The sequence below is a fragment of the Hylobates moloch genome, unplaced genomic scaffold, assembly GCF_009828535.3.
Source record: "Hylobates moloch isolate HMO894 unplaced genomic scaffold, HMol_V3 SCAFFOLD_20, whole genome shotgun sequence".
Lineage (NCBI taxonomy): Eukaryota > Metazoa > Chordata > Mammalia > Primates > Hylobatidae > Hylobates > Hylobates moloch.
Window position 1 is genome coordinate 8,253,371 of NW_026652295.1, and position 27,782 is coordinate 8,281,152.

A 27,782-nucleotide genomic window follows, 5' to 3' on the forward strand; every position below is an offset into this window, starting at 1 on the left:
CCTCCATTTTTAAGTGAGGATTAATTAATATTTGTATGGTATTTTCAAAGATGTTAAACTGTATTTAGATGCTCTAAGGGCTGATGCTATTTCTCAAGGTGTTTTTTCTTTTATTTTATATAAAAAATTACACAAGTTCCGTTCTTGCCATATAATTATGTGTTGGCATTTGCACGGAAAAAGAAATTCTTTTCAACATTTTTCACGTTTCTCTTAATGTTATCTACTACCTTTATATTGGCATTTTATCTTAGGAAAAAAAGCACCACCATATAACTAGAAAATTTTTTAATGTTTACATTTGTATTTAATATTACCCATGAACTTCTAATTAAAACATTAACATGGTTATCTAATGTAAACCATCAAAGTATTATATACTTATGTTAACCGTTTTGTTGTTTATTTATTTGAGTTTTTGGGAAAGAAATATACTCTCTTTTTCTTTATATTCACTTATAATTCAGCTATAAAAGTTTTTATATCTAAGAAATATTTAGATTCTAATTTTTGCATTACAACTTCTGTTAGGATGAGCATAAAAACAGATTTTAGATTGATTACACTCATCAAAGTTTCTCTTGGTTCCTGTTAAGGATAACTGGAAAGCCATCTTTATGATAAGCAAATTATTTTTATCTGCTGATACATTGGTAATAAAGTAGTAGGTTACTTTTAAATGTTTGAGGTCAATTTGTTTTCATGGTTATCAGTTATTCAAGGAAGGCATTTAGAAGCCTGTTTGTCTACATAAATTATTGAATATATTACTGGAGCTCCATGGAGAATGGCAGGTTTTTGCCATTGCGTGGTTTGTCTTTCATCTTTGGATGCTCTGTTACCACTGTTCCATTCCAGGAACAGAGTGAATACACTCACAGCATATGTGTATATATATATATATATATTTAGAGAGAGAGAGAGAGATGAGAGATGGAGTTTCGCTCTGTTGCCCAGGCTGAAGTGCAGTGGCATGATCTCGGCTCACTGCAACCTCTGCCTCCCAGGTTCAAGAGATTCTCCTGCCTCAGCCTCCCAAGAAACTGGGTTTACAGGTGTGCGCCACCAAACCCAGCTAATTTTTGTATTTTTAGCAGAGATGGGGTTTCGCCATGTTGGTCAGTCTGTTCTCAAACTCCTGACCTCAGGTAATCCACCCGCCTAGGCCTCCCAAAGTGCTGGGATTACAGGCATGAGCCACCACGCCCGGCCTAGCATACAGTGTTTAAAGGTGTCAAACATAAAGTATAACAAAGATGAACTTCTCTTTTTCTGTTTTCCAATTTAGCTATACTACTAAGATTATTTTAAAATAAAGAGTCTGATTTTTAAAAAATATGATTCAGATCATTGTTTCTATTCTCCCTTTCTTTTCATGAGCAGCTCAAAACTCAAGGTGCTAGTTGGAGCTACGGGAACAGTTGCAGAGTTTCTGTGCTGTCTGCCTTGCTGTCTTACCTGCATCTGATCCAGGAAGGTGGAATCTGTAGAGGAGTGTTAACTCTCCCCTTTGTTTTCTGGGCACATTTTAGAGTTAGAGAGGTAGAATATTAGTATAGTATTAAAAGGAAAAAGTAGCACGAAAATGTGATTCATTGTGCCAAGACACACATAATTTAGCTGAAAGTTAATGTCACAGCAAATAATAGACACAGAGTTTCTTTTCTTTCTTTTTTTTTTTTTTTTTGTAGTACTTAACTGTTACTCATCTTGGGTCTAGTACATAATTTCTGAAGCCAAATATCTTCATTTTGAAGAACGATAATAACACTTAATCTAAGAAAATATTTTTAAAACGCTTTGTAATTCTTAACGAAATGTGTCACAATAAGGTAAAAGCATCTCTTAGTCACTATTCATATTGTTCAATCATAGTTTGTCTTTTTCTTTCCAGTAATAATCCATCCTGTTTCTTAACAGATTGTAATAGGGGAGCAGTGAGAGAGAAAATTCATGCTTTACTCTGTTCCATATAATTTGTTTATGTTGGGTGTGTGTGTGCATGAGAGTTTATATTATTTACATTGCTTTAAACTAAAGTCACAATTCTCAGTGGATTATTACTTGAGCAATAGAAAAAGATTATCCTATTTTTTACTACTAGAATGCAATCAAAAATATATTTCTAACTTCAGTGATTTTCAAATAAGAAAATTATATTATTTATAATACTTCATTTTGTTAATCTGATAGTGTAACTACCTTAAAAGTATTTCATCTGTTGTAGTGATATCATGTCCCAGGGAAAAGAATACATATACATAAAAACTCATAATGTGCATTATTAACCAAAATAATTTTTAAACCCTTGTTTCCTTGTATTAGTGTGTCTTCAGGTCTAAAACAAATATTAAACTAGAGTTTTGTTTGTTTAGAATATGGACTCAGTATAAGATAATCAAACCTGCTTTAGGAAAAAAATAATTAAGAAATTTATGTGAAGGATCTATTGCATATTTCTCTTTGAGGTGAGCAAAAGCAAGTCTGCTGTTGCTGATACCACTTGAAAGCCCATTGCTGTGAACACTTTCTTTATTTCTTAACAGAAAACTGATTTTAAATGTTGAGGTTAGAAAATCTACTCAACATTTTTTAACTGCTCCAGCTTTAATTCATAATTACAAGCTTATTCCAATCTCTGCATAATGAAACCAAATTTTAGACCAACAGCTGTTATCTACTTTTGCTGGTAGCCTTGGGGTATGAATATTTTAATATTCATTTTATATGTGCAGATAAACTAAATACTTCCTACTGCAAGTCTATCAAATTAATCGCAAAAATCATAGTTGCTGTTCTTTCTTCCATGCAACTCATTTAAAATAAAAACTGCTCACTTTATGCTCCATTTTCCATAAACCTGAAAGTGATTTTTACAAAATATACGGGGGAGAATGTAGAGAAATCCATGGATATAAAGGATCATGGAAAAGATTAAAACAATACTGTTTTAGTGACCTGCGCTTCTGTCCATTTCCATTTTGTGCAAATTCAGTTTAAGATTCAATATTTTGCTTATGGCAATGTTTTAATAGCTGGTTTTGTGTTGGAAGGCTGTGATTTTCACTTATTTAAATAGTATTAGGTTCTCATATGTAAATGATATGGCCTAAAGGTAGAACCCTCCCCCCACTCCTCCAGTTTTCCCAGTATAATCTCACAAACACCATTGTGATGTACTATAAAACATGCGGTAACTTTTGTTTTTGGATGGGAGTGAATGAATAGAAAATAAAAGTTCTGTAGCCCAGTAAAATCTAAAAGTGTTTATTCTGAAGTAGAAGATAAAAGGATGATGGAAGATACCAAAATAGAAATAGATGAATTTGTAGCTAAGGTTGGTGGATATTAATAGTAGAGATAGTTCACATAGATTCCTCATATTTTTATGAATTCTGTAGGAAGATGCTTTCACCTATTCTGAATTTTAACAGAACAATACTACTTACATCATACAATAATCAATATTTGGGGTGGAAAACATAATCTGTATCATTAGCAGATCAAAATCATGTACCTCATTAATGTTAAACCACGACTATTTAAACATGTTTGAGAGGGCTGAGCATGGTGACAGAAAAATAAAGACAGGAAATAAAAAAAAGCTACATAAAAGGGTCTACGTAGTGTTTTTCTAGTTATGAGGATGAGACTTCTGTGAAAGCTTATTTGGTCTTAGTGAGCACATATGCGATGATGTCTTATGTGATCTTTCTTTCTGACTTCATGTTCTTTTTTTTTTTTTTTCCAGGAGAGTAAAATCTTTTATTATAATAGCTGTATTTTTTTTATTATACTTTAAGTTTTAGGGTACATGTGCACAACGTGCAGTTAAGTTACATATGTATACATGTGCCATGTTGGTGTGCTGCACCCAGTAACTCTTCATTTAACATTAGGTATATCTCCAAATGCTATCCCTCCCCCCTCCCCCCACCCCACAACAGGCCCCGGTGTGAACAACGAGAACACATGGACACAGGAAGGGGAACATCACACACCTGACTTCATGTTCTTGGCTCTTGGGATAACAGAACACAAACATTCAGGCCCTTTGTCTTTGAGAAGCAGATGCTTTTCCCCCTTTTGTTTACCGGAGATGTCTTCTGGGTCTGAACGATGAGAGGAGTTAGACACTTCTAGTCTTTTCCATTGCTGGCGACAGCTAATATTTTCCTGCTCATCTCTTCTTTGGGTGTTTGCCACTGCCTTATACCTTCCCCCTCGTTTCCCCTACTCCTTTTGATTGTGACGTACAAAGTCTTTGATTGGATACTGGGGAAATTCTGTCTCTCTTGAGCCCATTTTCCATTTTCACTTTTTCCTTTGTTCTCATGTCTTAACAGACACATGCCTTTCCCTCTGCCATTTTTGATGGATCTTTCCAGAACACTGCCAGCTATCCATCATTCCTTATCTTTCAAAGCCTTCCAGATGCCTCTTTATGCTTCCTTTCTTAATCATTCTAGCTGCCCTGGAGGGCTCCCCGCATTTGATTTTTGTCCTTCTAAGGGTATTTCCTAGCATTTACTGAGGAGTTACTCTGCGCTGGTTCCATGCTAAGCTCTTGGCGTGCCTTATTTTATTTATTCATCATGATACTTAAGAGGTGTCTACTTATTGTTTCCATTTGTAGCAGAGGAGAATGAAGCTCACAACGTTGAATAACATGTCCAAAGATAACTGTTAAGTGGAACAGATGGGAGTCAACCTTGAGTCTGTTCCAGACTTTACCATCGTTAGTTGTTATTAGGATATTTGATTCATTTATTCTTCCTTTCTGATCATTGTTCTCAGTGACATTGGCTTTCCTACTGAAAGTTCATTAAGCAAGCTTTATGGACTTATAGTATCAACGGTCGCAGCATTCCACTCTCCCTGGTTAGCTGCCATGCTCTGGAATTGCTCATCATATACCGCTGAAATCTCAGAGTTGGTGGGCTCATTGCAGACACACTGTTTTGCTTGCCATCTCTCCCTCTTCTTTATCGCCATTGAACCTAACTGTCAGTATCTTTCCTCTCCTGATCCACACTCCCTTTTAGTTTATTTTATTTTGCCCCGGTATTTCATGTCTTTTGATGACATTATCTTTCCCCAGCTGAATGATGAGGCTGTCCCTGGTTATAGTGGCTCATACGCATCAGTCTAGACTCCTGAAGTCTCTTGATTTTAGATAAGCCTTAACATCAACCCCACAATCTAAAATAATTCTTAAATATACATTATTCACACCTCTCTTTAGATCATAGATTATCACTAGGAAAAATAAAAACATTCCTGGGGTATCTTATAGCTTTAAATTCTGTTTCCAGACAAATGTAGACTTAAATGGCAGATGTTGTTTCCAGCTACATGTTGGCACTTGCTTCTTCTTGGAAGCTCTTCTATTTATTCCTTCTGATTCCTTACTGCTTTCACCTGTGGCCCTGTTCCAAACTAACTCTTACTTCCTCTTTCTCACAGTCCAACCCTAGTCATTGCAGAAACATCCACTTTCATCTCTTTCTCTTACTCATCTCTTCCTCTGTGCTAAGCTCTCATGCCGAGTCCTGTTCACTATAACAAACACTCCCCATTTGTGTCCTAGGTTCTGTCCAGTTGTTATTTTGAGGTATCTCGCTCTGAAGCTTATTTTTTCCCATGACTGTGATTTAAGTCTTTCTCATTACAGCGATTCCTTTCTCCTTGCCTTCAAACACTCAGGCTCTCCTTTCTTAAAAAGTTCTTCCTTTTATAGTCTGCCTCTTCTAGCCATCATTTTATTTCATTTTGCTTTAACTGCTGACATATATTAAATGAATGCTGTCAACCTGCTCTATTCATCCTCTAACAATCTTTCTTTTAATCCTTTGAAATTTCAGTCTAATTTACTCAGCATTTTGCTGGGGTCACAGTCATCAATAATTGTATTCTTTTTAGTTCTTTCTTCTGTCTTCATTTTTCTTGACTTTTCTGTAGAATTTGGTAAGAATTAGCTAAGAAACAAAGGCAGAAATTTACTCTGAGATGCTGGGGCCGTCCAAGAAGCAAAGTACAAGGATTGAGCATAAATGCCTGGAGACTTCCCAGCCTCTAGAACTGTGAGAAATCACTGTTTATTGTTTAAGCACAGTCTATGGTGTTCTGTTACAGCAGCTCAAACTGACTAGGACAGAGCACCTATTGGGACCTTATTGATATTTCGGATACATTGTTTCTTGATTCTTTCTCCCTTCCCTTCCCTTCCCTTCCTTCCTTCCTTCCTTCCCTCCCTCCCTCTTTCTTTCTTTTCTTTCTTTCTTTCTTTCTTCTTTTTCTCTTTCTTTTTCTTTCTTCTCTTTCTCTTTCTCTTTTTCTTTCTCCCTCTCTTTCTCTCTCTCTCTCTTTCTTTCTTTCTCCTTCCTCCCTTCCTTCTTCTCTTTCTGTCTCTTTCTTCCTTTCTTTCTCTTTCATTGATCAAATTGCTGAATGATGAATTAACTATAAATGCCCTACCTTTTATGACAGTTGTTATGTACCAAATTTTCTGATAAATTATCAGCCTCATTGCTGACTTCAGCCTTCTTCAGCCTGTTCTTATTCATCCATTTTCCATGTTTCTTCAGCAGCTGCCAGGAAATATCTCAGCTGTACTGAATATTAGCCATTGCTTCAGCATTTATGTTAGCCTAAAGTCATGCAAAGGGATACTTATGAGAATTCATTGCATGGCATTTATCATGACTGTGCTAGTTCATATTGTACCACTTGAATTGTTCATGCCTGTAGTGAGTATGGTCAACAAGCCTGACATCTTAATCACATATAAAGGCAATGTGGGAGTGTCTCCTTTATTCTCTGATCTTGGGCAGTCTGGCATTCTGTCATTCATTTATAGTTGGAGTCCAAGAGTATGAAAGTAGTCACAGCAATTCTGTGGATCCTGATGTCTAGAAGCTAATCTGTGGGCACACTTCCCAAACACTGAGTTTGCTTAGAGATGTATAGTAGAGTATGAGGAACCTAATTATCCTCATCTCATAGGATTTTATCTTTTGGGCCTCGGATCTCAGAAGGAGTCACCATGTATTGTTTCTGGCAATGTTGACTTCAAGATGCCTATTAAGCATCGAGTAGAGATATTGATTATGCAGTTGAACATATGAGAATAGAGCATAGGAAGGGGTCTGGATTGGTGTTCTAAACTTGAGAGTCTTCGTCTTATAAAGCCATTGGAGTCAGTGAAATACTAAGCATTCATAAATAGGAGAAAAAGTGTGAAGTGCCTAAATAGCTAGGTCCTAAGCATTAATAAATAGGAGAAAAAGTCTAAAGCCCTCTTCTGAAGGATGCTGGGGCCTTCAGAAAGGCCTTATCTGAAAGACCCTGGAGGCATTCAACATCAAGAGCTAAGAGAATGATGATGGTGTCACAGAAGAGCCTTGGTACAGTTGCTTTACCCTCTGTCTCCATCCCTCCCCACCCTCTCTTCTGTATTTAGCTTCAATAACAGAATACAGCCCTGATCCTGGTTTGTGATGACATCCAAAATGCTTTAATATGGCCATGTGGTCCCCTGATGCTCTATGTTGACCTTCTATCTAACTGCCAATGACAGAATTATCTCCTGACCTATATATCCTGGGGATTCTTTACTCTGCCATGTGTTTCATCTAGGAGAGTAGGGTAATCTGCCACAGAATGGAGGCCTCAGAGCTTTGATTCCATGAACGATTCCTAATGTTGGCATTTGTCCGCTTCCAGGGCTCTCGATCCTTATATTTCTGTGGCATGCTTTAAGTCAAAGATCAATGTATCTTTCATTCATCCCTGGAATGACCACCTTCAAGACTCTACAAAAGTTCTAAAACCATGGTGACAGCTGAATCTCCTGGATCTCATGTTTGCAGATGGAACAGTACAGAGACCTTCATGTGGCTTAAGCTTATCTGCTGCCCAGCTTCTCTTGCCATCAAGAAAAATCTCCACTTTCTCAAGACATGAGATTTCCATGAAGTGTTAGTTAACATTGATCTCTATTTTACAGTGTTTCTAAGGAGTTTGTTAGAAGTTCTCAGTTTAGTGCACTCACTCTGAGCTGTGGATATTTGGCTCCCATCTGGCTTATCCAGTCCTGCAGGACAGTTTCCTTCACTCCCCTCCACTTTCCCCCAAAGTATCGTAGCCCTTGATGGGTTGATTCTCTTTCTTTCTTTCTTTCTTTCTTTCTTTCTTTCTTTCTTTCTTTCTTTCTTTCTTTCTCTCTCTCTCTCCTTCCTTCCTTCCTTCCTTCCTTCCTTCCTTCCTTCTCTTTCTTTCTTTCTTTCTTTCTTTCTTTCTTTCTTCCTTTCTTTCTGACAGAGACTCATTCTTGTCTCCCATGCTGGAGTGCAGTGGCATGATCTCAGCTCACTGCAACCTCCACGTCTCGGGTTCAAGCAATTCTCTTGCCTCAGCCTCCCAAGCTGTAGCTGGGACTACAGGCACCCGCCACCACACCTGGCTAATTTTTGTATTTTTAGTACAGATGGGGTTTCACCATGTTGGCCTAGCTGGTCTCAAACTCCTGACCTCAGGGGATCTGCCTGCTGTGGCCTCCCAAAGTGCTGGGATTACAGATGTGAGCCACCATGCCCAGCTGATTCACTTTCTAGTGTACTAAAACCTAACAGACAGGTAGGTGATCATAGAATCTCAGATGTTACTGAGAACTTAAATCCAAAGTCTCAGCATATAGCCTCAAATACAACCCACGCAAAGCTGAGGTGCATCTCCAGTCACCTGCATGTGATCACATTCAAAAGAAACATCAGGCTGGCATTTAAAAGGGAACTGAAGGGATAGCTATTAAATGGAGATTATATTGCATAATTAAATTTAAGTAAATCAGCTTAAAATCTTGTATCCACTCTTCTAAAAGTGTGCAAGTATTTTTTAAAATATTATGCAACAACAAGAATAACTGAACCCTCCAAAGCAAAAAGTGAAACAAAAACCAGAAAACAAGCAAGCATAAAAACCAGTAAAATCTCATAGGTAAGGTTTATGTGGCTGATCCCTATCTTTCAATTGCTAATTTTATTTCTAAAATACAGTCTCATTGTTCTCACTGATTTAGTGCTGTACATTTCCATGTAAGACATACATATTAAATAATTTTTATCACTTTCCATTTGGTTTCCATGGGAAATTCCATCTGAAGATGTTGGAAATGACATCTTTAGAGCTTTTGCTATTTCTATGTGATTGTCATTAAAATTTTAATTGTTTTTGCTGTATGAAATTTGGCAATAACGATTTGTTTGGGCCAGTTAACACTTAAGTTTATAATAAATTAACACTAAAAGATAAGATAGATTTGTATTGGCTTCCTTCCAGAAGTCAGTGGAATGATTTCTGTGTTAGACCTTAGTGACTATGAAAAGCTTTCTACTACCTTCCCTTAGCTATTCTCCTTCCAGTTTCCACTTCAGCATAGCCCAATAGTCCTTTTTCTACTCATCCGACAAACAGCATCACCGCCCTGCTTAATGAACGGCACCCATTAGGCAAGAGCAGGGGATTGGAGATTTGCCATCAGGTTGTGAACTGAGTGGACGATAAAGAAGTAAAAAATGATGAGAACAGGGCAGGAGGCAAGAGCTATTGCTTTATAGTTATGGGCAATGAGAACTTAGGTAGAAATTAGAGAGACAAAGTTAATTGGAATGGGCAGAACAGGTCCAAAGTAATTGCCAACAATTAGGTCTTTGATGAGGACATGAGCATACCACTCTGGTCCACAAATCCATGACACCTCTAATTGTGAGATGTGGTATATATCACCTTGAGTCTGGACTCTGCGCCTGCTTGATCAGTAGTAGAAGTGATGCCATACCAGTTTCTGGGTCCAGGTGTTAAGAAACTGTCAGCTTCCATTTCCTGTCTCTTGAGATCATAACCTAAAATCCAGCCACCATATTGAAAGGAAGCCCAAGAAATCAATGGAGAGGCCACATGTAGGTATTCTGGTCTATAGTCTTAACTGAGGTCTAGGTAATGCTCAGCCACCGCATATGTGTGTACATGATCCTCTAGATCAATGGCCCCCAACCTTTTTGGTACCAGGGACCAGTTTGGTAGAAGACAGTTTTTCCACAGACAGGGGTAGGGGTTGGAGGTGGTTGGGGGTAAGGGGATGGTTTTGGGATGAAACTGTTCCACCTTAGATCATCAGGCATTACTTAGATTCTCATAAGGAGCACACAACCTAGATCTCTCGCATGCACAGTTCACAATAGGGTTTGGGCTCCTATAAGAATCTAATGCTGCCACTGATCTCACAGGAGGCAGACTCAGGCAGTAATGCTCAATTGATGGCTGCTCACCTACCATGCCGCCTGGTTTCTAACAGGCCACAGACCACTATTGGTTTGTGTCCAGGGACTGGAGATTCCTGCTGTAGATGACTAGTCATTGCCTGCAGTCTTGAATCTCCCCAGTTGAGTGGCCAGATATGGAGCAGAGGCAAGCCATCCCTCCTGCACACTCTCCAAATCCGATTCACAGAATTTGTGACCATTATAATGGTGGTTGTTTTATTCTGCTAAGTTAGGAGTGTTTATTAAAATGTAGAAACAGTAACTGAAAAACCATTGTCAGGTACAAGTATACCACCATTAAGCAAGACCTACCATCTCTGACTTGATGTAAATCACATGAGAATCCTATGAGTATATAGCTGTACATCAAAAATGAATTACTTGAATCCCTAAATATAGTAACCTATAAATGTATTACTCTGAAACAATAAAACTCTCTTTGAATAAGAAAAACTTTCTGAAAAGCTTATGGAGATTTTTATCCCTTGCAGGAGAAACAAACCAATATGTAAATACATTTTCAAGCATGAGCATGTTTCTTTGATATTACCTTGTCACTCCCCTTGTTTGTACCATATACTTTGCTCTTCTAAGCATTTTTGATAAGGGGAATTTTAAAAATCAGTGGATTGCAGCTTGTGGCCGAGGCATCTGGATAGTTTAGGTGGCCAGCTTTGAACTATTTTATTATTGCAAAGTTGAAATAAATTGCTTTACTTCTGTACCAGTAGGCTCCTCTGCCAAATTTAACTTGTACATTTCTAAATCACTTACATATTTTAAAGGATTAAAATTAAAGATGAGATTAAAAACTTTTCTCTTTGCTTCAAAGGGAGAACCAAAATCTCCACAGAGCCTAACTGACAACCTTTGTTGCTGCTTGGAAAGGGAGAGGGATAAAAAGAATTGCTTGAAGTGTTTCCTTAGTTCTTAACCTCATGTTTTCCAGCCAGTGTTGTTTTGGACTAAACATTGGAATGTTGAGATAGATTGTGATGCTTACCTTGGCTTTACTCAAACCTAAAGTGACATTGAAGAAATTGATAGTGAATATTTGTCCATTTCTGAACTTGGCTGTGACTCCAGTCCTTAGGAGGGTGGTTAATTTGACATGTTCTGGCAGAATTAATTTTGCTGCCATACCAGTAACTTTCTCCTAATAAATTTTTCTCTCTGGAGATTTCAACACTTCAAAAGATGATACAGCGTACCTTTTGCAAAGCAGAGGATGATAAGGTTCATGTAGGCAATGGAGTCAATGATTACTTCTGCACCCCAACATATAATTATGGAAGCAGGATGAAGGAACTTTGAATATGCTTGCTAGTGGCACAACTGAACATGGGGAGAAATGTCAAGTCGAGGTTGAGGTTCAAAGTTAGGAACTGGTTTCCAGCTTTGCAGCTGCTGTAATTACACAATTCTGTGCATTGAAGCCATTTATCTCCTGCCAACTGTGGTAATTAATTTTGTTTTCAGTTAGTGGAGGGGGGATTGATCTTCCCTTTGTGAAAAACTTTCTCACGCAAATGTTTCCCAGTGTTGAAATGTTGAATGGCTTTTCTCCTGTTGTACAGGTATTTACTGGAATCTGAGCTCATGATTCTCTGAATCCATGACTAATGCAAAGTCAGAGCCAAGTTTATTGATGACTTCTGTTTCCCTCTTTAGGGATCAAAGTTTTTCAAAGTATACACTACTTAGAACTTTTAAGTTATCTCTAAGTCTATTTGCATGTAATGCAAGTATAGCAACCTGTATAGGTAAGTACCTTTTAGTTTCATAAACAAGGAATACAATCTCGTGTAGGCATACATTTTTCTATTAAACATTTCTTATAAACATATAGTTTGTGTGTCTCACAGAGTTCTTTAACCCAAATACATGCCAGTGGCCTTGTAGAGTTGAGTAGTGTTTATAAGAAGCCTTGTCACTGGGCAGCTTTATGTCAATATCCAGAAAACTTGGGCCATACTATCAAACCTTCACCACCAACGTTTTTTACTTTGATTTACTGTGGAAGCCTTTTCTTTTTTTTTTTCTTTTTTTGAGATGGAGTTTTGCTCTGTCACCCAGGTTGGAGTGCAGTGGCGCAATCTTGGCCCACTGCAATCTCGCCTCTGGGGTTCAGGTAATTCTCCTGCTTCAGCCTCCTGAGTGGCTGGGATTATAGGTGTGTGCCACCATGCCTGGCTAATTTTTATATTTTTATTAGAGATGGAGTTTTGCCATGTTGGCCAGACTGGTCTTGAACTCTTGACCTCAGGCGATCCTCCTGCCTTGGCCTCCCCAAAGTGCTGGGATTACAGGCGTGAGCCACCACACCCAGCCTGATTTACTGTGAAAGCCTTTTGATGTAATTTCCCTTGAAAGTTGGAGAAATTATCACATAGATTTTTTAAAAAGAAGAAAGTTTCAAAGGACATGACAAAATAATCAATGAACTGAATTATAATTTGTATTTTGGTATTTATAGGAAATCACTGTGATTTAAAGACAGTATATAATTTTTATTTGATTTATTTCTTGCATCTTCAAAACTTTGAACTGCATCCATGTCTCAGTCTTTTTGGGCTGCTAAACAGAACAGCATAGGTAAGTGGTTTATAAACAACAGAAACTTCTCTCTTACCATTCTGGAGGCTGGGAAGTCCAAGATCAAGGTGCTGGAATAGCCAGTGTCTAGTGAGGGCCCACTTCCTTGTAGATGGCATCTTCTCTTCACTGTGTCCTCATGTGATGGAAGGGATGAATGAGATCCCTTGGGCCTGTTTTATAAGGGCACTAATCCCCTTCATGGGGGCTCTGCCCTTGTGACCTAATCATCTCCGAAAGGTTCTGTTTCCTACTATCATCACCTTGGGAGATTTCAACATATGAATTTTGGGAGAACACAAACATTCAGCAATGTGTGAAAGGTCATAATTGATATGGTTTGGCTCTGTGTCTCCACCCAAATCTCATTTTGAATTGTAATCTCCATAATCCTCACATGTCAAGAGCAGGACCTGGTGGGAGGTGATTGGATCATGGGGGTGGTTTCCCTCATGGTGTTCTTGTGATAGTGAGTAAGTTCTCATGAGATCTGGTGGTTTTATAAGGGGCTCTTCCCCCTCCCCTAATTTGCTGTCCACCTGCCTCCATGTAAGATGTGCCTTTGCTTCTCTCTCACCTTCTGCCATGATTGTAAGTTTCCTGAAGCCTCCCCAGCCATGTGGATATGTGAGTCCATTAAACTTCTTTCCTTTATAAATTACCCAGTCTTGGGTATGTCTTTATAGCAGTGTGAGAAAAAAACTAACACAATTGTGATTAAACAAAACTGAAATTCCTCAGTAACTGTATTCTAAGAAATTAGATAAACCAAATAGTATGAATGATAGATAAAATATGATTGGACTGGAGGATAAAAAGAAAATTTGTGAGTGGTTGGGGATAAAAGGATAGTGAGGAGAAGGTGAAGTTGAGCAAGAGTTTAATATTTTTTTCCTGAATATTTCATTTGATTTCTATGTGCCCTCCTACACTTCAGTCCTGGGACTTTAGACCTGAAAGGAGTATTAGGGGCATTTCTGTACTTGCCCTTTTCAAACTTCAAGGCAAATATGAATCTCCTGGGAATCTTGATAAAATGCAGATTTGGATTCAGGAGGTCTGGGAGTGGGGATGAGGCTTGAGTTTCTGCATTTCTAAAACACTTCCTTGGACTACCTTTTGAGTACCAAGGATCTAGTCCGCTTTCCATTCCTCCCTGTTTTTATATATAAGCATGGTGAATGAAGGCCAGAGACACTAACTTTCCCAAGGCCACAGAGTCCGTTAGTGCTGCACAGATGAGGAAAGCCAGATCCTCTGCTCGTCTGCCCAGTGTTTTCTATGTGGAGTGAGAGTTTTCCAATCTTGCTCTGCCAGCAGAAAGTCACAAAAATCATGATGCTTTTTGCAGAATACCCTTAAACACTCACATAATCAATTAATATCCCTCAACTTTGTGCTAAATCAAAGAGCATCTTACAATAGATTCCAACAATCAGAGCCCATTATTCAATATCAGCAGCAAACACATCAGTTAACTTAAGAGGAGACCCACGTTTGTACATCCCAAAGCTTACATTATTTGAGGAGTTCTCCTTTAAAAAATGTACTGAAAAGTTTAAATATAAAAAAAATAAAGTCAATATTTATGTAGAATGGGAATAGAAATCTGAACATGTAACAGAAACTTTGGAGATCCATGCCTCTTCCTTCTTAAATCACTTGCAGCAATTTATAAAGAGTTTGTCCTAACTGTTGCCTGACGTCCCCTGCCCAACCAGTAAGTACTAGCTCCCAGTACTTGCAAGAGCCTGGGCCAGTGAGGGGTCCTGAAGCTTAAGCATTATTAGCTTCACTGTAGAGCTGTTTCTGGCCTAAGAACCAGTGTTGTCTGCATGAAGTGGGCTTTTCTGGAGCAATTAATGCCCTGGATACAGTGCTCCATGTACCCTGAGACCCCTCGCATACCCATTTCATGGAGTGGATAATCCATTTGCTGCTCCTCCGCAAGATTAGAGCTATTGAGAATCTTAACTAGGCATACTTTGCTGTTAGTATAATTTATGACATTGTGTTAATTCTCATTCAGCTTCATCACCTCATTGGAAGGCAGAAAGACAAGCCAATAGACAAACTAGAGAAACCAAAAATAGTTGACCACCTTGGAGCTGATCATGCCACATGAGAATGTGGTCATCTGAGCTCCAGCAATTACAGCGTGTTTTTTTTTTTTTTTTTAATAATCCTTGGACCATTCCAGTTATTACCCAGCTTTTGATCCTTTGCCAGTGTTCATTACTTTAGGTCAACAGGAGATTGATAAAAGTAACTGTCAAGTTGAATCATAAAATAGAGAACCAAAATGTAGCTGAAAAAATATGCATGCATTCTAATACCTCTGAATGCTCTTAGAAAATTGCTAATCCAAATTTAAAACTATTAAGTTTCATTTTTTAAAATACACAAGACATTTGTTTCAGAAGACATTTGCGATGTTATATTTTGATATTCTGAATAATCCCCCTTGTGCCGCAGTTTAGCAGTTTCAACGCAACAAATATGATTTAGTTAAAATTTGCTGAAAGCATAATGGATATTAAAAACCTTCTGAGATACAAAGTTAAGAATATTACACATTTCTTTGGTATTGACTTTATGTGATGAATCATATTAATACATCTCAAGTCATTAATCTTGTCTGTTTGTATTTACTTAACTGGGATATGTAGTTTTGTTATATTCAGTATTTACGCCAGTTATGGCGGATGCTATTTCACATATATCTAAAATTGGTTTACATATCAAGATGATTTATTTAAACTAAACCAACATCCACATTCATTTATGCTATGGAAATCAGCTTTGATTGTCTTTGTAGCCAACTTGGAAAAAAAATCTGGTAAAATCATTTAGTCTCTGAGTTTGCTTTACGAGTGATTTTCTCTGGGAAAAGAAGGGGGGGACTTCTGCTAAATTGGGGATCTGGGTAACCGAGCATCTCTGGGAGGAACAAAGGAATAGAACAGAGGGGCTAATTGTTTAATTAGTAAATGTCTGCTTGGTTAATGACATATTAATGAGTTTTTAAGACCGTCATATCATTTACCATAAAAGACCCATGTGCCTATCCCTGGATGTACTGTATAATTAAGTAATGTGGCCCAGAGGAGTTAATCATTTAAAACCCTGTCATCTTTCTCAAGTTTGCAGATAGAAGAGCTAGCACAGAAGGCACCTGCCAGGTAGAGTCAGGGTGGCACATAATTCTGAACTAAATTGTCTCTCTGCAACGGCTGCACAGTCAGATGTCTGCCCAGAAGCAGAAATTTTTTTTCTTTTGACAACTGAAAAAGCTGCTAAGATACTGCCATTTGCTCCTTGGCACTCAGTTACTGGCAGTGAGAGTATGTGTTTGCAGAACAGGGACCATGTGAGCAGCTTTTGAGTACTTAAAAGAGTGTGGAGGCTCAGAGGACTCAGAGATTCTAGAACTGTGCTATTCAATATGGCAGCCACTTGCCATGTATAGCTATTTAAATTTAATTAAAATTAAATAAAATTTTAAAATTATTATTTTTTCAGTCATATCAACCACTTGTCAAGTGCTCAATAGCCACATGTGGCAAGTGGCCCCTTTATTGGTGGCACAGACATAGAACATTTGCATCATCACAAATGGGATGGGATGGACCACACTGTTGCTAAATGCAAATGGTGGTGGGAGCCACCAGGACATTGGCAAGCAGTGGTCACCCTGTGTTCTCCATTTCCACCCATGAAAAGCTGAAGAGAGAATGCATTCTTCAAACCCTGGAAGGTCAGCCCCAGTCCTACACAAATAGTTCATATCCTTTTTTCATGGGGCAGAATCCACACCAGAATATTGCAGCCATTTGTTTAGACTAGAAAATGATAATTTACCTTACCACAGAGCACACAATTTGGGGGATACAAATTATGTTCTTATTGGTAAATTATAGAGCTTACTACCACAAGCAGCACTATGAAATTTTCCAGCCCAGCTCTTTGTTCTAACCTGCTTCCCTTAGACCCTCCAGAGCTTCTTGTTTCAGACCCACAGAACTGAATTCAAGTCAGAAACTGTAGTTCTACTGCTCTTGTCTATGTGGTTTTTCAATATAAGGTAAACTCTATGCTCAGAAACTTTTGAATGCCTTAATTTTCTTGGACCTTCTGCAGAAAAAAGAGTTCTCCAAATGGGTTATTTTAAACAATTTACTTCTCATTCCTGTTTCTTGACCTCCACTCTACAGTCTGATTTGCATTAATACTTTCTTGCATTAGATCTCTCCTCTCTCTTCCTGGCCTCTATTTTTCTAAATATTTTTGTCATGTTTTAGTCATTTTAAATTAATATCCTGCAAATTTCGAATTAATTATGTAAGCATGTGCCACCTTATACAACTGGGGAGTGATTCCAGTGTGTCTTCAGGGTGAAAATACTTAAGACCCCCTTCCTGATCTGCTGGTAGTAGCAAGAGGTCTAGGAGTTCAGTCTGTTTCCCTTCAAGATTCCTGTTGAATCTTGACAAGGGGACAAGAAACTCGTCACCTACATTGGGAATCTTTTGCTGGAGCTGTGTGATAATGGTGCTACTGCCAACAACTTGGCACTGGCCATATCACACCTGATGCAAATGCTCCAAATAATATAGACATGGAGTCCCAATCATCCCCCATATGCTAACACATGAGACACCTTCTAATTTCCAGCAGTCCAAGACTTTCTCTGTGTGATTTGCAGTGGAAGAAGAACAGGTAATTTATTTTAAAAAACATAGTTTCGGAGGTCAGTTAACATACACAGCTCAGATGTAACTCTCTAGATAAGTGCACATCCATCTTTCTGATTTAGAGAAGTCCTGCAGAAAGTATTGCTTGAGCGTAAAAAATGTTATCATAAAATTCATGTATTTCCCCCTTTTGACATCAAATAGGGTAGATAGATCCTTGCACACAAATGTTACCTCTTTCCCTACTTCATTGGTGGAAGGAGTATACTATTTCTCTCCTTGCCCCTGTGACTTTGTCTCATGGCGGATAAAGTGTTCTTTTCCGCCCCTCGGTCTGGGGCTTGAGTATGTGTTTTACTTTGGTCAAATAGATCTTATCAGGTACAATTTGATCAGAGGCATAACCTGTGCTTGCCCAGTTGGGCTTGCATTCTTGTATTCCTGCCTTTTATCACGAGAAGATACCTTGAGTAACTTTTCTAAGAGGATGAGAGAGACACACACAGAATAACTTGGACCCAATCTGAAGCCTGGACCCCAACCCAGCTGAGGCTGACCTAGCTCAGCTACATCCCAGCTACCCTGAAGATGTGTGAGTGAGAAAAAACATGCTTATTTTTGTATGCCACTGAGATTTTGGATCTGTCAATAACTGAGACATCAGCCAGCCCCTCCTTTTAATTATTAGCAAGACAATATTGATTGCATGTGAAGGTCAAAGGGCATCTGAGGTTGTACAGGCATGATTGTCTGTTCTTTCTGGCTTTGTATTTCCATGGTTATGAAACACTTGGAGCCAGAGCAGGAAGAGTGTTTGCCAATTCAGCCCTACCCTTATACACTGACCATGGTAGAGAAGTACAAGAAGATGGTCTTAGTCGTTGTCTTGGTGAGGCATGCCTGAAATGCAGAAGTGGGTAAAGGCCTTAGTTCTTCTGATGCCTGTGAAGATGGCTTTGATAGCCATTAGGGAATTTTGTAAATATCCTCTTTCTCCTCTTCCCAGGACCATGCTGGGTTTGCCTGTGTCCACTCTTCTTGAAGTTGTCCTTGACCAATTACTTGGTTTGGACAATAAAATGTAAGTAGGTTTGATGTGTGTGATGTGCTACCTCTGGGTAGAAGCCCTAAGAACTGGTGTTTACCTTACCTGTCCTTGCCCTTGCCATTTTAACGGGCCACTTCCCACATGGTGGAGGATGATGCTATGGAAACCAAGTTCAGAGCTGATGGACACAGAGCATGAAATGGAAATACACATTTGCTATTGTAACTCACTGAGAGATTTCTTTATTACACCGTAACCAAACCTATCGTGGACTCTTACAATTTACTATATTCAAGATGATTGAAATCTAGTAAGGGAGATGAGGCAGGTTACTATTCAAATCAATATGGGAATAGCACCATGAATATATGGTTCAAAGTAAATTTTTTTCGAATGTGGAACAAAAGAGAAATTGCTTCAGAAAGACATGATTAAAGATGAATAGCTTGAGCAGTCATTTGAATATGATAGGATCTCAATAGACAAATTATAGAGGGAGGCATTCAAGAGAGATGAAATGGGAATGGAATTGGAGAGCCCAAGGGATATTTAAAAAATGGAGAGCAGACAGATGGACTTGCGTTCAAGCCTTTTGAAAACAGGCTCATTGCATATAGCTGAGCAGCCTTTCAGTACAGAAACTCATGCTGTGACCTTGAATATAAGGCCCAAATAATACCAGATAAGAAGACCAGGGCAGAGGATGAAGACCCTCCAATGTCAGACAAAAAAATATGACCTATGTTCTATTGGCAATGAGAGTTATCAGTGCTTTATGTGTAGTGCAAGAGTCAGAGGAAAGCAGTGTTTTAACAAGATTCCTCTAGCATGGTCTACATGATGAACAAGGAAAATTAAAAAGTGACTTATCTAATTTTCTTTCCCTCTTGCTTTGTCTAGAGGACCCACCAGAACAATTGAAGAATAATATGGAAAGCCTTGATATAAGATTCATAAAATGAGAAGATACAAATGAAAAGGCACTTCTCAAGTGAAATGTGTATCATGGAGTCACTAGTCTATAGGCTCTGCCACTTAGAAGGCTGTGTAACCTTATGCAAGTTACTACTATATCACTTTAAGCTTCATATTCCATACATGCAAAATGGTAATAATACCAGTACACATTTCACAGACTTCTAGGGGAGTGGGTGGTAAATGAGAAAATTCACTCATCCCAGTGCCTGTTTAGCCTATATCATAAATATCAACAAATAGAGGCTACAATTACTTAATGATCATTTCAGTTTCTCCTGGGGAGTATGATGGTATTTTTTTTTCCTACTAAGCAATCAATTTGCTGTTTCTATGTGATACTTCTTTGGAGAGGAAGACAAACTTCCTAAAAATGTTAAGCTATCAAAATAAAAATGAAAAAATGCACTTTTCTGTTATTTCAACATCACTCGTCCATTAGAACAGAAACACCAAGTAAGCATGACCATCAAGGCAGTTCTTTGTGCAGTTTGGTAATTCCTTTTAAGGCCCCCAGGGAGGCTGGTAGGGAAGAATACTGAATAGGAAAACAAACAAGATTAGGTCAGCACCCACTCTCCCTTTGGGGGGATTCACAGTACTGTTTTTGTTTGAATAAGCAAAGCTCTTGCACAAGTTTGGTTTGTTTCTCACTGAATCCAACGTCTTTTCTCTATCCTTCGGCTAATATTTTAAAAGGTAAAGCAAGCATTCAAAAAAGTAAAGTGGCACTTTAAATAAAAAGTGGAGACATTTTTTTCAGAAGGCAGAGGAAGTCAGCCAAAATAGGACAGCCTTCCTTAGTTGTATAAACTGAAAATCGGTGAGTTAAGCTATAGAAATGTCTGTGTGCCTCTTCTCTGCCTGTATCTATCTTGGACACTTACATCTTCACATCAACAAAATTAGTAAGGAAGTTATTACCCAATTTTACAAATGAGGAAAGAGCAACTAAGTAAATTTAGAAGCACGAAATAAAAATGGGATTTCACTCATTCATTAAACAGATTTATGAGTGTCGATTTTATGGCAAACACTGTTTAAACCACAAGGATGTAACCTTGACCAAGTCACAGAATAGAATTTCAAGCAGCTAGAAGTGTAATGATGTGGTGGAGGGTAGACAAATAAACATAGAACTAGTGTGATGAGGGCTTTGAAGGTTCCTTGGAGGAGGTGAATTCAAGCTTGAGTCCTTCTGGTTGATGGTGGGTTAGCATCTGCTAGGGCGAGAGGGCAGGGCACCAGGGGAAACGGAGGCAGATCAAGGTGGCTGGAATGTGGCATGAGAGGCAAGGAGTGACCAGGTCACTTGGATCATGAAGTTCCGTCTACATTAGGGCATCTGGACTTCATCAGAATATGCTGTCGATATCCACTGTCTTTATTAGAATCTGATAAATCCTTAACCTTTCTATCACTACCACCTCCATCCAAGCCATTATAATTCCTTACTGTGATTATTGTCATATTTTGTGTGATCTCCCTTCTGATCTTGACCTTGAGTCTATTCTAACACTGCCAGAGTAAGCCTGTTAAAATGTAAGTTAGATTATGGCACTTTGGCTTAAAACTTCCAATGTTTTTTATGCATTAAGAAAACAGACAAATGAAAGGCCTGGATCCATATAGCCTGTATGGCTTTACTGGATCTGCTACCTTCTTTCACCACTCACTTTCCACCATATACTCTCTGATCTCACCTCTTATTGCTGTTCCCTCTCCTCACTCTGTCTGGTCAATTGATGCAGCTTCCCTGCTGTTTCTAGAGCACACACAGGGTCCACAGCATGCTACCACCACAGGACCTTTGCATCTGCTACTCTCTCTGCTTACAATGTTTCTTCTTTCTGACCTCCTTAATTAAGGTCTCTACTTAAATGTCACCTTCCTGATGAAGCTTCCCTGGTCCCCTTTATGTAAAGCTGTAGCCCATCCCCCTATCCACCTCAGGGATCCCTTTCATGGAATTCACTATCTAACACACTTAAATTTCATGTGTTTTTCTTGTGTATCATCCATCTCCTCCTCTAGCATATGATCTCAAGAGGAGGCATGTCTACCTATCTGCTCACTGCTGTGTCTCCAGTACAGACAACAGTGTCTAGAATAGAGAGGCTTCCCACTAACTGTTTATTGATTACATGAATGAGTATACCTGGACACAGTTGGAACAGTTGCATATGAATGGAGCTTTCATTTCTTTATAAGACAAATAGTAAACACTGAGCTTCTGACTGTCACTATGTGTCATAAGATTAGCCTAAAAAGTAAATCTAAATATAAAGGGATACAAAATGTTATAATCTAGGGAGGATACAGGCAAACCCCGGGCAGCTCGGATCTATAATTATTACTCTGAAGGTCAGAAATAGGAGCAAAATACTAATATTGTAACCCAGAAGGTAAAAAGGTTTTAATAAATATAAAATGTTTGGCTTATGCCAGTTCTTTATTTGTGGTAGTGAGAGGTGAAGCCAGCTGGACTTCCTGGATTGAGTGGGGACTTGGAGAACTTTTCTGTCTAGCTAGAGGATTGTAAGTGCACCAATCACTGCTCTGTGTCTAGCTAGAGGATTATAAATGCACCAATCAGCACTGTGTAAAAATGCACCAATCAGCACTCTGTGTCTAGCTAAAGGATTGTAAATGCACCAATCAGCACTCTCTAAAAACGCACCAATCAGTGCTCTGTGTCTAGCTAAAGGATTATAAATGTGCTAATCAGCACTCTAAAAACACGCCAATCAGCACTCCGTGTCTAGGTAAAGGATTGTAAATGCACCAATCAGCACTCTGTAAAAACGCACCAATCAGTGCACTGTGTCTAGCTAAAGGATTATAAACGCACCAATCAGCACTCTGTACAATGGACCAATCGGCACTCTGTAAAATGGACCAATCAGTGCTCTGTAAAATGGACCAATCAGCAGGACGTGGGTGGGAACAAATAAGGGAATAAAAGCTGGCTACCCCAACCAGCTGTCGCAACCCGGTCGGATCACCTTCTACGCCATGGAAGGTTTGTTCTTTTGCTTTTGATAATAAATCTTGCTGCTGGTTACTCTTTGGGGCGGTGCCACTTTTAAGAGCGGTAACACTTACCATAAAGGGCTGTGGCTTCCTTCTTGAAGTCAGCGAGACCAAGAACCCACCAGAAGGAAGAAACTCCAGACTCAGTAGTCTCTGTTTCCTTCTCCTAATGAAACACTAGATTCATTCAAGCTGATCTATCAGCATGGCTCTGATGCTTATTTTTTTTTTTTTTTGGTTACTCTAACAGCTAAAACGCTTCTTTGTAATTTACCCAAAGTGGCTTAATAAAAATGAAATATTACTCAAAAGTTTGAAATAGGACTAGATTTAACCATAATCTGGTCTAGGACCTCGAATGATGTCATCAGTACTCAACATTCCTCCGCCTCACAGCTTCGTCCCCCGTAGCCTGGCTTTAGCCTAGACAGTGTCTTCATAGTGGCAGGATGGCTGCAGCAGCACGAGCGTCAGCAGCATTTAAGTCTGCAGCAAACAAGCAACTTTTCTGGCAGCATCCCTTGAGAGTCACTCTGATGTGACCAGCTTGAGTTACCAGCCACCTTGATTTGTGGCCAGGGAAAATGCAACATAGTGATTACTTCACCCATGGGTCACATTCAGGTCCTATGAGCTGATAGTGAGTTAGGTGCCAAATAAAAATCAGTGTTTGTACCAGAAGGCGGCCATCAGGATGCATGAGGGCCAATCCACATGTGTCATCTTCTGTTTTCTTCTAGAATTTCCTGAAGTTCATTATTGTTAAGGATCTTAGCAACCAGTCTTTGGATTTAATATTAAAAAAATAAAATAATAGCAGCTATGGTGACACATTTTTAGTAACTTTTGCCATATTTTAGAAAGTTAACATATATAAACATCAGGAATTACTGGACAGATTACTAACGGTTATGACTTTATGGTAATTTATTTATTTAGAGTCGGGGTCTTGTGTTACCTAGGCTGGAGTGTAGTGGCATGATCATGGCTCACTGCACCCTCAACCTCCTGGGCTCAAACAATCCTCCCAAATAGCTGGGATTACAGGTGTGCACCATCATGTCCAGCTAATTTTTGTATTTTTCGTAGATATAGGGTCTTTCTATGTTGGCCAAGCTGGTCTAGAATTCCTGTCCTCAAATGATCCCCCTGTCTTAACCTCCCAAACTGCTGGGATTACAGATGTGAGCCACAATGCCTGGGCTTTGTGGTAATTTAAATTAAGCTTTCCTGAATAGAAATTTCTCTGATGATGATGACGATGATGATAACAGATAATACTCAGACAATTGGGCAGAAAGTAGGTTTGTGTATTTTTTTTTTTTTTTTTGAGATGGAGTTTCACTCTTGTCGCCCAGGTTGGAGTGCAATGGTGTGATCTCAGCTCTTGGGTTCAAGGGATTCTCCTGCCTCAGCCTCCCGAGTAGCTGGAATTACAGGCGCCTGCCACTATGCCCAGCTAATTTTTGTATTTTTAGTAGAGACGGGGTTTCTTTTTTTTTTGAGACGGAGTCTCCCTCTTTCGCCCAGGCTGGACTGCAGTGGCACTATCTTGGCTCACTGCAAGCTCCGCCTCCCGGGTTCACGCCATTCTCCTGCCTCAGCCTCCCGAGTAGCTTGGACTACAGGCACCCGCCACTGCGCCCAGCTAATTTTTTGTATTTTTAGTAGAGACGAGGTTTCACCGTGTTAGCCGGGATGGTCTCGATCTCCTGACCTCAGGTGATCCACGCCCCTTGGCCTCCCAAAATGCTGGGATTACAGGCGTGAGCCACCGCACCTGGCCTGTTTTTGTGCTCTTTAATCCACCATTCACAGAAATGTTGAGGTTGGTGCCTTCTGGGCATGTGAATTTTCTTTGGGAAGGCAAACTGCAACTGTTGAGTAAAATATGTAGCAAAACGAAAAACACCAAATACTCTGGTATGCCATTCAACAAACTGATAGAAGTTCTCTTCTTACTTTTGGCAGTATATTTTATTATCCCAGTCCTGATTTGTTAGTACTTCTCTCCAGTGATATAAAATCAAGAAATGAAGTTAAAATTTTAGGAATATTCCCAAACAGTAAAAAATTGGTAAGATAATTCTATCAGCCTCCATGGTTGTTCCTGCTAGGAGCCAAGTCAGTGCCCTGTGGTATTCACACAAAAAGAACATATTTTGCATAACATATCTTCCAAGCAGTGATTATCCCTTGCAGGCTGTGTGTTTTTCCAAGTGGTCCTGCTGATTAGAGGCTCTGAGTGAAATCTGTGCTGGTTGATAACCTGGCTACCTTGGCTTTCTACAACATTAAACCCCCTTTGGTCTTTTTAAACAGTAGCACTCATGCCAGTAGACTTTCCCTGCCTTCAGAAGCGATGTTTCCTTGCCAAGAATTTAATTCTTATAGGTCACCAAGAAGTAGATGGTATGTGTTGGCAACATTAATATCAGAATGCAACTTTTGAGATTATGAATTATCAATAGAATATCACATATTGCATGTCTTTGTAGTTAAATTTTCAAATAATTCAGTGAGTATTGAATAAATGTTATTGATCGTCACCACCTTCACCAAATTGATGTCGCACTCCCCGATTCTATTACATAATAGTGCCATTCAGTGTCCCATGTTAGAGAGTTAGATGGGGCAGAAAAAAATACCAGGGTGTTTGTGAAATGTTTATAGACCCATAACATATTGGCATATTAATGCCTTGAGATATCATTCAGCATCTCTCAAAGTTATCATTTGCTTAGGCTGTTTTGAACCTCTTTTTGCCATGTGACGATTTTTGATATTCCTTGAACTTAATTTCCATGGAGTACACATTACAAGATGCTAATTTAACAAACACTTACATGGTGCTGTGTGCAGGAAGCTCGCCTCTGTATCACTGTAGTATTCATAAAAAGACAGTAACAGTCTAGGTCTTTGGCCTTTTCTTCTCTTCTCTAAGCCACAGGTCAGAACACTTTTTCTGTAAAGTCCCAGATAGTAAATCTTTTTGGCTCTGTGGGCCACACAATCTCTGTCACAATTACTCAGTTCTGCCCTTGCAGCCACAGACAATATGGAAACATAATGACCATGACTGTATTCCCATAAAACTTTATTTATGGCTAATGAATACTGGATTCCATATACTTTTCACATATCAAGATTTTTTTTTTCCTTTTGATGTTTTTCAAACATTCTTTACTCACGGGCAATACAAAAATAGGCAGTAGATTGGATCTGGCCCATGGACCACAATTTGCCAACCCCTGCTCTAAATTAAAATGGGTAACCTAGATGATATCGGTACTTCTTTCCACACTAGCCAGATCAGTATTCTGTGTTTCTGTTTTCTTACTTTTCTTTGGTGCTTTTGCAAAAATCTTGAAGGAGACAAACCTTCTAACTCTACCTATCCCTCAATGCTCATTAAGTTCCTACTGCCTCAGTTAAACTTTTGCTTTACTCTTCCTTCACACAGAAATTTTTCTCCATGACCCATTTAGAATAAGGTATGTCAGGGCCACACCAGCAGCACCTCTCCTCTGACATTTTGAAATAACTTTTGTTTTGCTACATACATTCAAAGAACACATGTTTTGTGGTCTCTGAATTTTTTGAAATATTTTTTAGAGCACAAATCTAGTCAATGTTACTTTATGACACCACTCCTGAAGCAAGCTAGCACATAATTGTATATCCATTGAGCACTCAATTAACACGTTATAGAAAAACAGTGTATAATCATACGAGAATGGACGGATATTGTATCTATAGTTTTATAGTCAATACTCAAGTCTCTGCACATTTAGTATATGGCAAAGCATAATTGACATGGGGTAGTAGAATGGATGTTATTATGTTTGGAGTAGTATGGTTTATTCTCAGATGTCCATTTAATGAAAGTGAGTAGTTGGCTTGTCTTCATTCATTTGATAAATAAATGCTTATTGAGTTCCTGTATTGTAGGTCCCAGCATTGAAGCAGATCTGGGTTGTTGTCTCATTTGTACAACATGACATCACCTCTGGGTCCAGCTTCGGCTGAGTGTGCCTCTGAAACATCTCACACATCAGAACTCTTCTCCCCTCCATGCCTGCCTCTGTTAGCCTCTCATTGCTGCTTGATTCAACAGTTAGGTTTTCTTCCTGTAGTCAGCTGGTGTCTTCTACCTTGTATACAGTTGTCAGAGTGATACTTTTATGAAGTATAACATATTATTAACATATTGCTAATTTCCTGTGTCTAACTGTTTAAGGATTTGCATAGCCTGCAGGATGTGTGAGCTTCTCAGGGCGTACACGTTCTCCCATGAAGACCCCTGCCTCCCTCATCTCTTTCATCTTGTACTACTTTGCTAGAGCTTCCATAACAAAACATTACCAACTGGGTGGCTTAAACAATAGAAATTTATTTCCTCACAGTTCTGGAGGCTGGAAGTGCAAGACCATGGTGCCAGTAGGGCTGGTTTCTCCTGAAGCCTGTCTCCTTGTTTTGTAAATACCACATACTCTCTTTGTCCTCACTGGGCCTTTCCTCTGTGCACACACATCCTTGGTATCTCTGTGTGTCCCAATTTCTTCTTCTCCTAAGGTAAGAGTACGGTTGAATTACTGCTCAATCTAACAGTCTCATTTTACCTTAATTACATCTTTAAAGACTCTAATTTCGAAATACAGTAACATTTTGAGGTATGGGGTTAGGACTTCAACATGTAAATTTTGGGGAGGTACAGTTCAAACCATAATGCATCCCTTACTTTCTTCCTTCTCCCTGACAAGCATCGGCCATACCAGATGTTTTTCTGATTGCACCAAAGCCTTCCATATCTCATGCTTTGCTCCTTCTGCTTTCTTTGCATGAGATACCTTTGTCTTATCTAGACCCTTTTTCTGCCTGATGAACACTGATAATATTTCAAGATGTAATTTAGAAATCACCCTTGGCTGGGTGCAGTGGCTCATGCCTGCAGCTCCCACTTTGGGAGGCTGAGGTGGGCTGATCACGAGGTCAGGAGTTCAAGACCAGCCTGGCCAATATGGAGAAACCCCATCTCTACTAAGAATACAAAAATTAGCCGGGTATGGTGGTGCACATCTGTAGTCCCAGCTACTCAGGAGGCTGAGGCAGAAG

At 39.1% G+C, this 27,782-nt stretch overlaps 2 long non-coding RNA genes across 2 annotated transcripts in view; one reads left to right on the forward strand and one right to left on the reverse strand.

Moving 5' to 3' along the window:
• LOC131382084 (uncharacterized) overlaps window positions 1–4,227 on the reverse strand; it is a 46,906-nt gene extending 42,679 nt beyond the window's left edge. The window contains exon 1 of the long non-coding RNA XR_009211256.1: window positions 4,002–4,227. This is a non-coding gene — a long non-coding RNA (uncharacterized LOC131382084). The remainder of the gene's footprint in view (window positions 1–4,001) is intronic.
• The window catches only part of LOC131382083 (uncharacterized), a 335,812-nt gene that overhangs the window by 176,136 nt on the left and 131,894 nt on the right, over window positions 1–27,782 (forward strand). The window lies entirely within an intron of this gene.